We start from the raw sequence: 14,106 nt of genomic DNA on the forward strand, positions 1-14,106 counted from the left end.
GTGCTGGAGACCAGAGGACAGCCAGCACAGATAGGAACGTGGGGACCCAGTGGACATGAGGCAGGAAAGAGAGGACACAGCCACCATTTGCTCACCCTGTGGCTTTTGAGATAAGTCTTACACTTCCCACTCAAGCAACCGTGGGCAAACCATCTCTCCCCTTCCCGAGCCAGCTACACCAGTAAAATGGTGACAAAAGCTCCCACCAGCGAACACCAGGAGGAGCGTGCGTGAACATCGATTGTGGTCTCCACTTGAGGAACTTAGTGGGCTGGCGTCATGAGAGATCCTGGCTGTGAAAGGAAGGCATGGAGCAGCAGAGAGACAGCCGTCTCAGCCGAGCTGCAGGCGCCACCACCTGTGTGGAACACTGGCGCCCTGTGTAACTTAAGCCCGGGTCTGTGTGAAGGCCCCGGGTCTGCTCCCAGGGAGCAAGTACACGGCAGATGAGACAAGTTGGGCCGTCAGTGGGTTCCCTCGCATGGTGGAGGCCTGAGAGCTTCATGAGGAGAGAAAGGCACGCATCAGGGATGGGGCGATCCAGAAAACTGTTTTCAGAGGCACAAGCACACACCCACTTGTTTAGCAAACTCCAGATGAGATTTTAGAACAAATTTAGAGCAATTTGTAAATATATGAGGGGTGCTAGCCTGAGAGACAGTGTGGGCTAGAAATCATACATAGGAGCCGGGCGTTGGTGGCGCACGCCTTTAATCCCAGCACTCGGGAGGCAGAGGCAGGCGGATCTCTGTGAGTTCGAGACCACCCTGGACTACCAAGCGAGTTCCAGGACAGCCTCCAAAGCCACAGAGAAACCCTGTCTCGAAAAAAAACAAAAAAAAAAAAAAAAAGAAATCATACATAGGTCAGGAGAGGTTTCTGTAAATCTCCTGTCAGAAAACTCCATATATATCACCAAGGAATGTCTGAGAGGCTGAGGACTGTGCCCTGGATTTTCTTCGGAATAGATAAGTCTACATATTTATGGAACATGTGCCCCTTTAAACTTCTGTACACCCGCATGGATGCCCACAGGTAAATCATGGGTTTGTTCTGTGTCCTAGTTGGGATCACTATTGCTGTGATGAAACACTATGACCAAAGTAACTTGGGAAGGAAAGGATTTGTTTGACTTACACTTCTACAGCACTGTTTATCACTGAAGGAAGTCAGGACAGGAACTCAAATAGGACAGGAACCTGGAGGCAGGAGCTGATGCAGAGGACATGGGGGAGTGCTGCTTACTGGCTTGCTCCCCATTGCTTGCTCAGCCTGCTCTCCTATAGAACTCAGGACCACCAGCCCAGGAAAGGCACCTCCCACAAAGGGCTGGGCCCTTCCCCATCCATCACTAATTAAGAAGATGCCCTACAGGTTTGCCTACAGCCTGATCTTACAGAGGTATCTTCTCAGCTTGTGTCAGGTTGACATAGAACCATTCAGGTGTTGATATTCTAGCAGATACATTCAGGAACAGGAACATGGGACATGGAGCCCAACTCTGCCAGCTATAGCCTGGGAGGAATTAAAACACACACTCAGGGGCTCCACTTGGTTCCAGATGCCAACACGCTGCAGAAATGAATCTCAGAACAAATCAGATTGGAGCAAAGTTGGGATTTATTAAGAAAACGACAGCACACACTCAGATTTAAGGTAAACACTAATGTAAGGAGGCACTCAAGAGTCTTCACAATAGTTTTGAATGATAAAATTCTCCTCTCTGTCTCTGTCTCTGTCTCTCTGTCTCTCTTTCTCGTGTGTGTGTGTGTGTGTGTGTGTGTGTGTGTGTGTGTGTGTGTGTGTGTGTGTGTGTGCAGGCAATCAGAGGACAACTCCGAGGAGGAGGTCTCTCCCTCAAACATCCTAACATCTAGGGACTGAACTTAGACTGTCAGGTCTGCATGCAAGCACTTCTCTCTGCTGGGCTATCACACCAGCTCTGAAATCCCCCTTTCTAAATAAAACAGTAAGGTGACTTTGAGGTATATTACTCAAGGCTAGAGGTCAGGAAGAAGGATGACCGTGGCATGGGATTCTGCGCCTCACCCCGTTACTCACGACCTCAGGCACACCACTGAGTCTCCTGAGCCTAGACTTCAAATACTTACAGAGGTGGAAGAACGAAGAGAAAAGTCTGGTTAAGCAGGACCGCAATGCGCAAGCCATGTAGGAACATGAGGGTCTTTATTAATAAATAAAACCAGTTCTGCTTTCGACTGTAGAAGATGAAATTGCTTGGTCTGAAGATGTATGTGTGAGAATCTGGAGGAATTGGAAGACCCTCTCTCTGAGTGAGCCTCCTGCATTTGCTGCAGGTCTGGGGCCAGAGCTTGCACTGGTGCTTGCCCAGCGTCTCAGGAGGGAAGTGGGCACCTTTATCCGTCTTGCTAGCTAGCGGCAGGCCTCTAATTTGGAAAAGCTGCTTGCTTTGCAGACATGATGAGGTGACCAAAGATTTGCATTCCCGAATCAGATACCTGGGGCTTCTGCTTTGGTTCCTCTTCCTGGTGGCCTCCTGGGGCCTGATTCTCAGGGAAGAAACCTGGGGCTAGGGAACTCTGGATGGTGCCACAGTGAGTCATTCTTTCTGCTGTAGATGTGGCTCACTTGCTCTGTTAGTGGGGACAGGAGAAATGATTAACTCCAGGAAACTAGCTCGTTTGAATAGATGTGCATAAATTATGCCTTCCAACAAGATTATCTGACCATGAGTAAAGGAAAAGGAAATGTGTCTGCATTCCATCTGGTCTTCTCCCCACTGCTTTCTTAAACACCCAAACACTCCTAAGCTCCCATATGCAAAAGTCCACGTTGGCACATAGATTACACAGAGATGTGCAAACTATTTGTGTAGCAGGGTGGCCCAAAGTCTGGTCTCCCTCCATACTCCTTGTCTCACCTCCTGCTTCTCTCCATTTGTTATTTCTGGATGTTTCTCTGGAAACTGGAAGGCTTGGAGATAAAATAATTCATGATAACTGGAAGTTCCATGGGTGCAAAATGGGGTAACACTCTACCCCTAGTGTCTGTGACTGAACAAACAAGATCCCATTTACAGACCTTTTCACGGAGGAGAAAACAGGGCTGTAGCATGGCCAGGGTTGCTAAGTCTGGCATCTTGCCTCTGAGCCCAGTGATCTTCCAAGGACCATTGTTGGCCCATCCTGCTGGCACACTGATTCAGTGGGCAGACTCTCACTGTGCCCTAAGAAGCCCTTTCCAGAAATGCTCACCCTGAGAAAGGTGTGCCAGATGACAGGCGGGGAGCAAGTGCAAACATGTGCAGGTGCATGTCACCTGTCCCTATCTAAGAGTTGCAGGCAGGAGACTCTTGGCATTCATCCCGGGAACAGAGGCCAAGGGCAAAGCATTTCATTACTGCTTACCATGCAAGTTTTTGCGTTTGGTGTGGACAGTGGCCAATCTGCAAAACACAGCAAGCTCTTACCAGCCTCCAGTGAACTGATCCCAGGAATCCGTCCTTGCCTGACCATCAGTCCTACTGCAATTGGAGAAGTGGTGGCAGACACTCTAGACAAGCTCCCCACCTACCCTGCAAATGGCCTAAGCCACGCCCTCCTGAGAGTTCCTCATCCTAGGCCACACAGCTAACCTAAGTACTCTCGCCCGCCATGACCCTCAGCGGTCACACTGTGGCTTCATAATCCATCTCCTTCTGGTTTTCACATGCAACCACCTGAGGTTACAAAAAAAAGGCTAAATCATACAACTTTCCCACCGTGACAGAAGAGACTGGGGCTTAGATGAACCACAACCTCAGAAACAAAGGAGAAAAATATGGCAAGTAATTAAATGAGTCTAGATTAACAACCTATGATTGCCTCCCAACAACAATCTGTTTCCTGTACATATCACAGCTCCCTGTGACTCAGTAGGCTTCCCCAGTATCTATCTCCCTGTGGACACCGTCATCTCTACTGTTTGCCCGAAGGAATGAGTGTGCAGAGATTGGTACCTGCCTGACAGCATATGACTCCACACAATTCACTGGCCATAGGAGCTCTAGTTACAAGACAGACAGATGTAAAGGAGGCAGAGGATACTGTCCTCCTCAGTGTCTCTACACTAAGAGAGGATGACACTGATGGCTGCTGATGGAGCCCCATGAGTCAAGACGGGGCTAAGAACCTCTGAGCATCCCCTGGCAAGTCAGAGGGTAAGGTGAGGAGCCTCGGGGAACCCAGAACCAGCCTGACCACAGGAATGCATCTTCCTGTGCAAACAGAATTATTGCTCAGAGAGCCTTCTTAAACCGGCCTGCCTCCTAGCACAGATTCCCCAAGCGACCACTATCACTATGGATGTATTTTATTTTTGAGGCAACTTGTAACTATGTCATCCAGGATGATCTTAAACTTTCGCTCTTCCTGCCTCAGCCTCCCAAGTACTGGGATTACAGGTGTGCACTTCCCTTTATGATGGACTGCAACCGTAAATTGAACTAAACTCTTTCCTCCCCTGCTTGCTTTGGTGATGGTGTTTTGTCACAGCAATAGGAACCCTAGCTAAGACAAGTTGGTATCAGGAGTGGGGTGTTGCTGTGAAGGACCTGACCATGTTGTTTGGGAGAGGACGATGGCAGAGCTTTGAAACCTGGGACTAGAAAAGCCTTTGAGTGTTCAGAGCCCAATGAACTGTGGTGGGAAGTAAGGGGCATGCCTGAGAGCTGTGCAGATGGAGGCCTAGCTTGTGACACTTCAGAGGGAAACAAAGACTGCCAGGACCTCTTGTGTACTGTTTTGTATAAGGTGTATTTCTAGTCAGCTGGGTCTGAGAAATCAGTTGTGGTTAAGAGGTCAGCATCAGCGAGGAGAGGTCTCCTGGGAAGTGTTTTCTCAGGGCCAGCACACAGAAGCTTGGATCAGAGGGGGCTAAGGCTGTGTCTCATGCTGGCAGCTGACCCTGGTAACGTGGAGGAGTCACCTAGGTGATGCTGGTGTTTGAAGGTGTGGAGGGCTTATGAAGAGCCACTGAGGCTTGCCTCTGGGTGGCAGGACTGGACCTAGAGACAGACTGGGAGAGGCTGTTGAAGGTGCAGCCTCAGCTGCAGTGGACACCCAAGCGTACCAGAGATACTGTATGATGACTGACAAAGACAGTCACAGCTGTGGAGTGGAGAGAGTCTGAGCCTATGACGTGAACTGTGTATGCTGTGGATGGTGGAGCTGGAGAAGCAGGGCTGCCCAAGCCCTACGGGGCCCAGAAGACCTTGAGTGTTACATTATTGGAGTTTGGTTTTTCTTTGATTTTATTGTCACTGTGCCTTGGCTCTTCCTTATTTATCTTTTTATTTTAAAGGAACCCATAGTTGAGAGGTCTTGGAATTTTTGTTTTTGCTTTTACGAAACTTTGTTTAGCTCTGGCTGTCCTCAAACTCACTATGTAGACCAGGCTGGCCTCAAACTCACATAGATTCACCTGCCTTTGCCTCCTGAGTGCTGGGATCAAAGGCATGAACCACCACAACTGGCTACCTTTACAGAGACATTGTTTGTTTCTCTTTTTGATAGAATTTGAACTCATAAATTGTTACATTGCGATATTAACATGACATTCTGGGGACAGACAAGGAAGGGTTTAATAGTGATATGTGTCTCCTGTCAATCTATGAAGGCCTAGTAAAACCCCATGATCCGCCCTGCTGCCTTTCCACTTCTCGCTGCCACGGAGAAAGTCCTTGGCTGGGACTTTGGTGATCTGTTGGAAAGAGACGGCTGCACAGCAATCTTAGCTGTGTCTTCTCGCTCAAACTTGTGCCAGCGTTGGAGATGCCCTGCATGCCCGACCTTTGAGAGCCATACGTCTGTCTTCCACTTCTATATTAGCACAGCTCCAAAGCTCACAGAAGGAAACTGACAAGGTCTCCATCAATATTAACAGCATGCTATGGGCATGAGCTTGGCTGCTTTCTCATTCTGTCTCAAAGAGAGGTGGGGCTGCAGAGCAGGTGGTGCTGACCACACCACATCCTGCAACCAATGGCTTCTAACCCTTCAGATCCGGATACAGGGCTCCCTTGAGGTGAAATCAGCACAAAAGACCGCACAGTTCCAGGCTCAAAATGAGCTGCAGAACGTGGCCTGCATGCCGCCCCTTCCCCTCTGCCACTGCAGGCCGCTCTCCACACCTAGGTACCACAAGCTCCTCAAATTGCAAATGCTCCTGAGTCACCACTTCATGGCCTCCCACTGCGTTCCTCAGCTCCATGAGCTACTAATAGCACATCAGGGTTGTTATGCCCGCAGCCATTGCGTTCCTGAATGGAACCAGCTGGGTTCATCACTATTCTTGCTTCACTGCTGAGAACACTGATGAATGGGAACACATTAAGGTCAAGTAACTAGTTGGTATTTAAGACCTACTTTGACCGTCAAAGGCTGCCACCTCCCAAAGATCATGATGAAAGATTGATCGCCAGCCTGTGGCACTATTGAGAGGCAGTGGTACCTCTAAGAGGTGAAACCTAGGGAGAGAAGCTTGGGCAAATGGAGTGAGTCGGGACATGCCACTGGAGGGGATGTTGGGATCCCAGCCCCCACTCCTCTCTCTTGGCTTCTTGACCACCAGGAGGTGAGCAGTTTCCACAGTCGCCTACTCCCACCTATGGACTCCCTCAAGCCCAAAGGAAACAGAGCTAAGCAACTATGGGTAGAAACCCTGAACCAATATCTGTGCGTGTGTGTGTGTGTGTGTGTGTGTGTGTGTGTGTGCACATACATACACACACACACATATACATACATATACACACACATAAACACATCTATCTCTATCTAGATACAGATATACTCTTTCCTCCTTATGAGTTGATTTTCTCAGTATTTTATTATAATAATGGAAGGGCTGACTCACACGAGTTCAGACACCTGTCTGGGAGGATGGAGTCAGGCAGAGGGAGGGAGTAAAGCCCATAGAGGACAAGGTGGGGACAAGTCAGGAACCAAGAAGCAGAAAGAGAACTGGGTGCCTCAAGCTATCTCCTATCCAGTTGCCTACAGGAAAACAGAGGGCCAGAGACTGATACAAAACTAGACAGCCTGCAAGATGGCTCGGTGGGTGGAGTCACTACCCCCCAAGAATGGCAGCATGGGACCCATGGGACCTCCATGGTGGAGGGAAAGGACTGAGTTTTCATGGTTGTCCTCTGACCTCCAAATATGGGCTGGGGGACATGCACCGCTCCAAAATAAATACATTAAAATGCAACAAAACTGGACAGCACCTCTGATGTCCTGGACTCTCCACCTGCTCTTCCTGTGGAGAGAGGCTATGCTCAGGCACTGTGCCCTACATGAGCCCCCGAAGGGAAAGCCACATGCTTTAGGGTGTGAATGTGCAGGCAAGAGCAGAAGTAAAGAGGGGGACCCTGGAGGAGCCACAGGCTGACCTGGTGAGGCGCTCTGTGCCAACGCATGGCCTAGTGTGGCCTCCACTCACGCAGCAGCTTTTGCTGCCAGGCACAATCGTGTTTTAGGCCCAGCCTCTGCTAAGGGACACGTGGAGCACCTCAACTCATGAAACGGATGACTTATCTAGGATGACACAGCTGTGGTAGTGAAGGTAGGAGTCAACTGATCAGCACGACCCCAAACTATTTCACCCAAGAGCATAGTTACATTTTTCCCAATTCCTGAAGGGCTTCCCTGAAGATGGACACTACAGTATTTCCCTACATCTGACTTGATTCTTAGAAGGTCCTCTCGCTCTCACAGCCAGTAACAACTTACTGTCCTTCGGTTCTTTGTCCGTAGGTGATCCACACTTCTAGCACATTCAAAGTAAGAAAATCCAGAGTAACTTCACATGCAAAATGAGCAAGAGAGGGAAAGACTTTCTCCAGGCAACAGGGAGCCAGCTTTGTAGAACCGCAGGATTTTCCTGGTACATTTAAGAATGAGACTCGATTTCCAATAATTCCCTTGGCGCTCGACTTTTCAGGATCAGGACTATTGTCAATTTACAAGAACAAAAACCGTGCTCTTTTTGGCTTTCCTCCTGGATACCGACATGCCAAAGAGAGTCGGGGTTTGCTGAAAAAAATAATTTACTCTACAAAAATGTTCTGGCAACTTTGCTTACAGTGTCTCTTCCCAACACTCTGAATAAAGTCTGGAAATCTCTGCACTGCAAAGGCAAAACAGCGAGGGAAGCCTACAACCTCAGGAGTGTTCTGACGAGGTCAATGGAAGAAATGTGAAGTATTATGGGGTCTGAACACCTAATGCTCTCTTTCTCTGGGTAATTTTTCAACTTAAAATGCTAGTATTGATTGGTTCTGAGCCTTATTGATGAGCTGCTTTTTTTTAAAAGCCCAAATCTATTTTAATTTTTATAGCCTTTCTTCTCAAAATTTCATCCCCTCCCATTCCACCCTCACCACAAAGTAACAAGTCCGCAGGAGACGGGTGTGCACACATCAGAGCATCATGCAGCAGTTTAATACCTAATTAGCGAATGAAGGGCTACTCTGATAGAGCTGAGCATAAAACACAACTGCTTCCTCACAAAAGACAGAAATGCTTTTCCTTATCAGGCTAATGGTGTATTTATTCTTGGATTACGTACTTAAGTATGTACTTAGAGCTTCCTATCTTGCCAATTAGTTAAACAGGAAAGCCGTACCTCCTTATGAAGGGTCTCTGCTCCCTGGTGGGTGGTATTAAGTTCCAAGCCCTCTCAGGAGAAAGACATCTTTCATACAAAAGCTGGTATGAAATGGGCAGATTGAAGGGAGAGCCACTGTGTGGCCACCTGCCCCCGATGGGCATCTAGAGCCATCAAGTTCCACTTCTGCCCCAATTGCACTAAGTCAACTACTGAGTCAGAAAATTCCAAGCAACCCACCCATGATGACACCTAATTTCAGGGGCCTGAGAGAGGACGATTTCCAAGAACGAAGATTCTATTTGAAAAGTGCCGTCTGCATTTCAAAAGTCCCTTTATACGGATGCTGTAAAGCAGCAAACTGGATTCATTCAGTGATGCCAAGGTGACAGGGCATGACAGCTTCACCCAACCACTGGCTCCCCAAAGTGTGGGGTACTCGAACTAGAAATTTCTGTCACTGTCACCTCTGTGTACAGATGAGATGGCTCGGTGGGTAAAGGCACATGCCATTAAGCCTGAAGACCCGAGTTTGATCCCTAGGAGCCAGCCACATGGTAGAAGGAGAAAAACCAACTCCCACAAGTTGCCATTTGGCCGCCACACGCATTACGTGGTTCACATGTGCACACACATAAAGCTTTAAGTAATAAAAACACAGAACTCTTGGCGTTCTTCTAAACATACAACTTAGAACCTCTTTGTAACGGCATCCCTAGATGATTCGTGGGCACACACAGATCGAGGGACGCTGCTCCAGACCCAGAGTCACATTTGTCACTACACTCTTCGCTAATATTTAAGATATATTAGATGGACAGAAGAACAGATGATAGATGTCTGGCTGAATGAATATCAGGATAAATGAATGAATGAATGACTAATTAAATAAATGAATAAGATTCGTTGACGTGGAACACAAAAATGTTACACCGCCAAAGTCAAACAGATAGGAAACACCTAGAATTCGGGCCGTTTCCGACTAATTCACTTTCCTTTTTTTTTAAATGGTTAACAAATTCCTCCTTAGAATGTACCCAATGTGCCACACTGCACAGCAGCCACCATCTTCCCGTGGCTAACATCTCAGATGACTGACCCCAGGAGTCTGTTGCACAAAGCCTGGTCAGTTCAAAATGGAGGGTGCTTTCTGTAGGGGGAAAACCACTGGGTCACTTGGGATCTATTTATTGTGCAGCCACATCGACAATTATTGACCTCTGTCAACTCAGGAGAAGCGACCACTTCCATCACGGTGACCACGACAGTCTTTGGATTACCTGGCGGTTAGGACCATGCTCAGTATGTGCTTCCGGCCTGGATGCTTCCTGCCCTCCTCTCCCATGGCATCAGCAAAAGCACCAGAATGTGTTAACCTGGGAGGACATGACTGTGCACAGAATCTGCCCTTGCCAAGTGGTTCTTGGACCATCCACTCCTGTCACATCCAATTCATCACCTAGAGTAGGATGGGCTTGGAAACTGCAGTCCCTACACATTCAGAGCCAAAGGGCACTGAGGGGACTTCTGCCTCCACAACCCTTAGCAGGGAAATCTCTACGCCAAGGAGCCAGCATGAAGGCTTTCCTTCAGATGCCCACAGATAATATTTCCTTTGAAATAATTCTTTTTGTTTTGTTTTTGTTTTATACTTATGTAAATGGGAAACCCTCAAGTTTTGTGTTATAGGTAACTTTGAGAACAGGATAAAGGCCAGGAATCTCTTCTCTCTTCCAGGGAAAAGTAGACATGAGGACATTTTTTTACTTCCAGTTTCAAGGGAACTTCTTGAGAGAGAGTCCCTAGAGTGCAGAAATTCTAGGTCAATAATCACTAGAAGCCTTTTATCCAAACACAGCCCTGCTCCTTCAGTACACTGACATCAACAGAAGGATGAGTCGTTTTTAATGGGGGGGGGGTGAGCCAGGTGTAGAAATCAGAGAATAGAGAAGACGGTATCAGAAAGGCAGAGGAGGACCATCAAGACCGACCACCAGATTAGGGTGGCTTGAGAACGCCATGCTCAAAAGAGAAAGAGAGAAAGAAGGAGGAGGTGTAGTTGGAAGGGAAGACCTCTTGGGATGGCTGGTAGGAGGACAGTAGACCCAATGGCACCTTCAAGAGTTTTCCCAGGGCTTGGCTCACCGACAAGAGTCAAGTTTCTAAAATCCATATTGCCTTAATGGCTTCTTTCTTTTTTTTTTTTTTGACAGTTGCCAACTATGCGCTCAATAAATACTTATTGATTCATTGATATCTTCCTTGGCTAGTGTTGCCAGGAATTAAACTATCTATCTGCACAATGGCTACGGTATAAGCTCTAGGCTGCCTATCTTCCCATCTGCAAGACACTAGAGCTTTGGAAGTCCCATCAGTGGCTCTGTGGTGATGACAACAGAAGCAGAGTGACAGGTAGCACTGGCCCCCACCAACTAAAAACACTGATGTGTCTGGTGTCTGAACTGTGTAGAAAATTGCCGTTCCTCCGTTGACGGCATTTGCTGCCGTGGACTGACTCTCACATGTGAGGAGGGAGCCCTCATGAGAAAGGGAGAAGGGGAACAAAGGCTAAAACCCTCCCTACAGTGGAGAAGGAGGCTACAGGATGAATCTGCTCAAACATTTATGATATAACAGAGGGGGGCGTGGTGTGGAAGTGTGAGTCTGCAGTCTTGATGGACATTTTAAAACTCTGCTATATTTCCAAAGCCCAGAGGAGCCAGATCATTATAATCTTGTCTTTGCAAGCCAAGAATAGCTCAAGATTTATGCTCCATGTTGGGCAGACCTCCTCTGCCTGGATGCTGCCTCTGAACAAATGTGTGCATCTTGCCCTAGCTTTGACCAGCTCCATGACTGAGGTTCACTGGCACTCCAATTTTACCAAGAAGCACCAGGTCAACCTTTCCCAGTGAGTAGCACAGTCGAGGAACAGCTAAGAATGATGGAGTTGGGAGCAGGGCAGGGAGGGAGCAATCCCCACTTGTTTGTGGGATGCCTAGGTGCTAAGGGTTGAGCTCCAGGCTGCGGTTTATGTGGAATGATAAGACCTGAGAATGTCCTTGACCTTTCTGAACAGCTGGCTCCTGTTCTGAAATCTCAGAGGCCAGAAGGTATTCCCATTCATATGGCCGCTGTGGGGCTGGCTACAAAGAAGTACCTGGAAATGAAGAGGCACTGATGGGAAATGTCTTTAAAGTCGGCCTCTTCCCCATGTACGGTGGAAGCCAACTGGTGAAGAAGTCGCAAGAACAGGGGACATTCCCTAGGATGGAACCCTCTTACGGTGCCCGAGGGAATGACGTGAAACTGAATAGGTCTTCCAGGAGCTTGCCTGGTCACCTGGAACACCACTGGAAAACAAACAGACTTCCAGTGCTATGGTGCATAGCGGCCAACAGAAAACTCAACACAGACAGGACACCCTCTCTCCCGCGGTGCTCGGCACAACCACCACTTCTCGAAAGCTCTGTTGTTTCAGCCTAGAAATTCCCTCCCTCGGGTTGTGAAGCACTTCTGTGAGGCTGTGATCAATGCCTGGCAGAAACAACATGTGGGAGGAAAGACTCACTTTGATCATGGTTTCAGAGGGTTCTGTCCATAATGGCAGGGAAGGCCTGGCAGCACAATTCACATCATCGCAGACAGGAAGGACAATGCAGCCATAACAGAGAAGGGCCGAAGTAAAATACAAACCCTCCAGTGCACATCCCCCAAAGACCCCATGGCCTGTTTTCCCTAACCACACCCTACCTTCCACCTCACAACAGCCTATCAAACATTGAACCTATCGGTGGATTAATCAATCCATTTATTGGGTCAGACTCTAATGATCTAATCACCTCTGGAAATGCACTCAGCATATTCGAAGGTGCACTTTATTAACCTCCCAGAGAGTTCTTAGTCTAACCAAGTTATCAAGACCAGCCGTCTCAACCAGAAAACACTGCTGTAGGAGACAGAAACAGTATTGTACTGGCATCCCCTGCACCCACTGCTCGGCAGGCAAGTCACAGGAGCCAAGCCCTCAAGTACCTAGAAGACAAGCTGCCTAGCCATTGCTACTGGAGAAATGACAGTAACTGGACAGGGAGATGAGCCCTGGTGGGTGCACCACGCCCTATACGCAGCCTTCCTCCAACTGGGCAGCAGTAGCCGAGCATGTCGGGATGAAGTCCTCCAGGGAAGGCAGCAGGAGGTGAGCATGCTTTCAGCCTGTGTAATGATCCTGGATAGCATTTTCCAAAATGTGCCCCCAGTGCGTTTGTGAGCACTGCAGACTGCAGCCCTACTTCACACTTGGAGAACCCAGGCATCAGACAGTAAACAACGCTGAATTTGGCCACGCGGGGAACTGCAGTGTGCCTCTTTGAGGCCTCCACGGATTATGCTCCATTGGAGTTTTGTGATAGAAACCTCTTTGGTGTGGGAATTACCCCTTGGCCCACTGATTTCCTTGCTCACTTTTTATTTTATTAGCCTCCTTATGAAACACTCAGGCCTGGAGTATAGTTTGCCTAGCATGTATGAGGCTGTAGACTCTATCATTAGCACTGAAACACACACACACACACACAGGGGGGGGGGGAGGGAGGACACGATGAAGGGGGAGCGTGTAGATATGGTAAGAAGGGAAATGGGAAATGAGAAGTGGATATGATAAATATACATGTATGAAAATTTCAAAATCTTAAAGAAATTCTAATAGCTTCCTTTGATAGCTCAGTTGGTAGAGCAGAGGACTGAAGAAATTCTAAAAAGAAGGAGGAGGAGGAGGAGGAAGAGGAGGAGGAGGAATAAAAAACTAGAACTATGCCAGCAAGAACCCCTCAGCACTTCTTAGAGGGACATGTTTTAGTCTTAAAGCCTCCATGCTTCTGTACCCAGAGGCCCCTTCTGAAATGGGGTGAATGCAACCTACACTAATCGCTCAGTAACACTAAGTCCCTGTTTAAATGTGGCCAGTTCAGGTGACATGAAGCCTGAACAAAATTGTGAAGAAACTAACAACATACCAAGTATCCCTCTTTTTTTAAATGTCCTTTTTAGGCCTGAGCCCTATTTCCATGTGTGAAAAAACAGCTAAGTACACAGATACATGAACTGTGCAGTACCTAGTGTGGGTCCTGTCTCTGTCTTATTTGCTGGACAGCCGAGACAGGGTTAGTCAACCTTCAGAGCCTCGGCTTCCCTAGTAACAAACTGTGTCACGGCATTGGGGTGAAGCTCGGCTGCTCTGAAATCCATGTCACAGAAAGATCTGGGGCAGACACAGACCAATGGGACATTAAAGGCAATGGCGACTCCAGTCCCTGTGCTGAGAGTGACCAGACACGCTCACTGTGTCCCTTACTCCATGCTTGACACAGAATTGGTGGGTCATCTTCTCTAGCAGCCTGGAGGAGACAGAGAAAGCATAGGCACAGAATAGGCTGTGATTGGTGGCTGGAGGAGATAGAGAAAGCATAGGCACAGAAT

At 48.1% G+C, this 14,106-nt stretch overlaps 1 protein-coding gene across 7 annotated transcripts in view; it reads right to left on the minus strand.

The window, feature by feature from the left end:
* Positions 1 to 14,106, minus strand: part of Ank1 (ankyrin 1) — a 180,126-nt gene that overhangs the window by 138,405 nt on the left and 27,615 nt on the right. The window lies entirely within an intron of this gene.

Source organism: Mesocricetus auratus, unplaced genomic scaffold, assembly GCF_017639785.1.
Source record: "Mesocricetus auratus isolate SY011 unplaced genomic scaffold, BCM_Maur_2.0 Super-Scaffold_100026, whole genome shotgun sequence".
In the NCBI taxonomy this organism is placed as follows: Eukaryota; Metazoa; Chordata; class Mammalia; order Rodentia; family Cricetidae; genus Mesocricetus; species Mesocricetus auratus.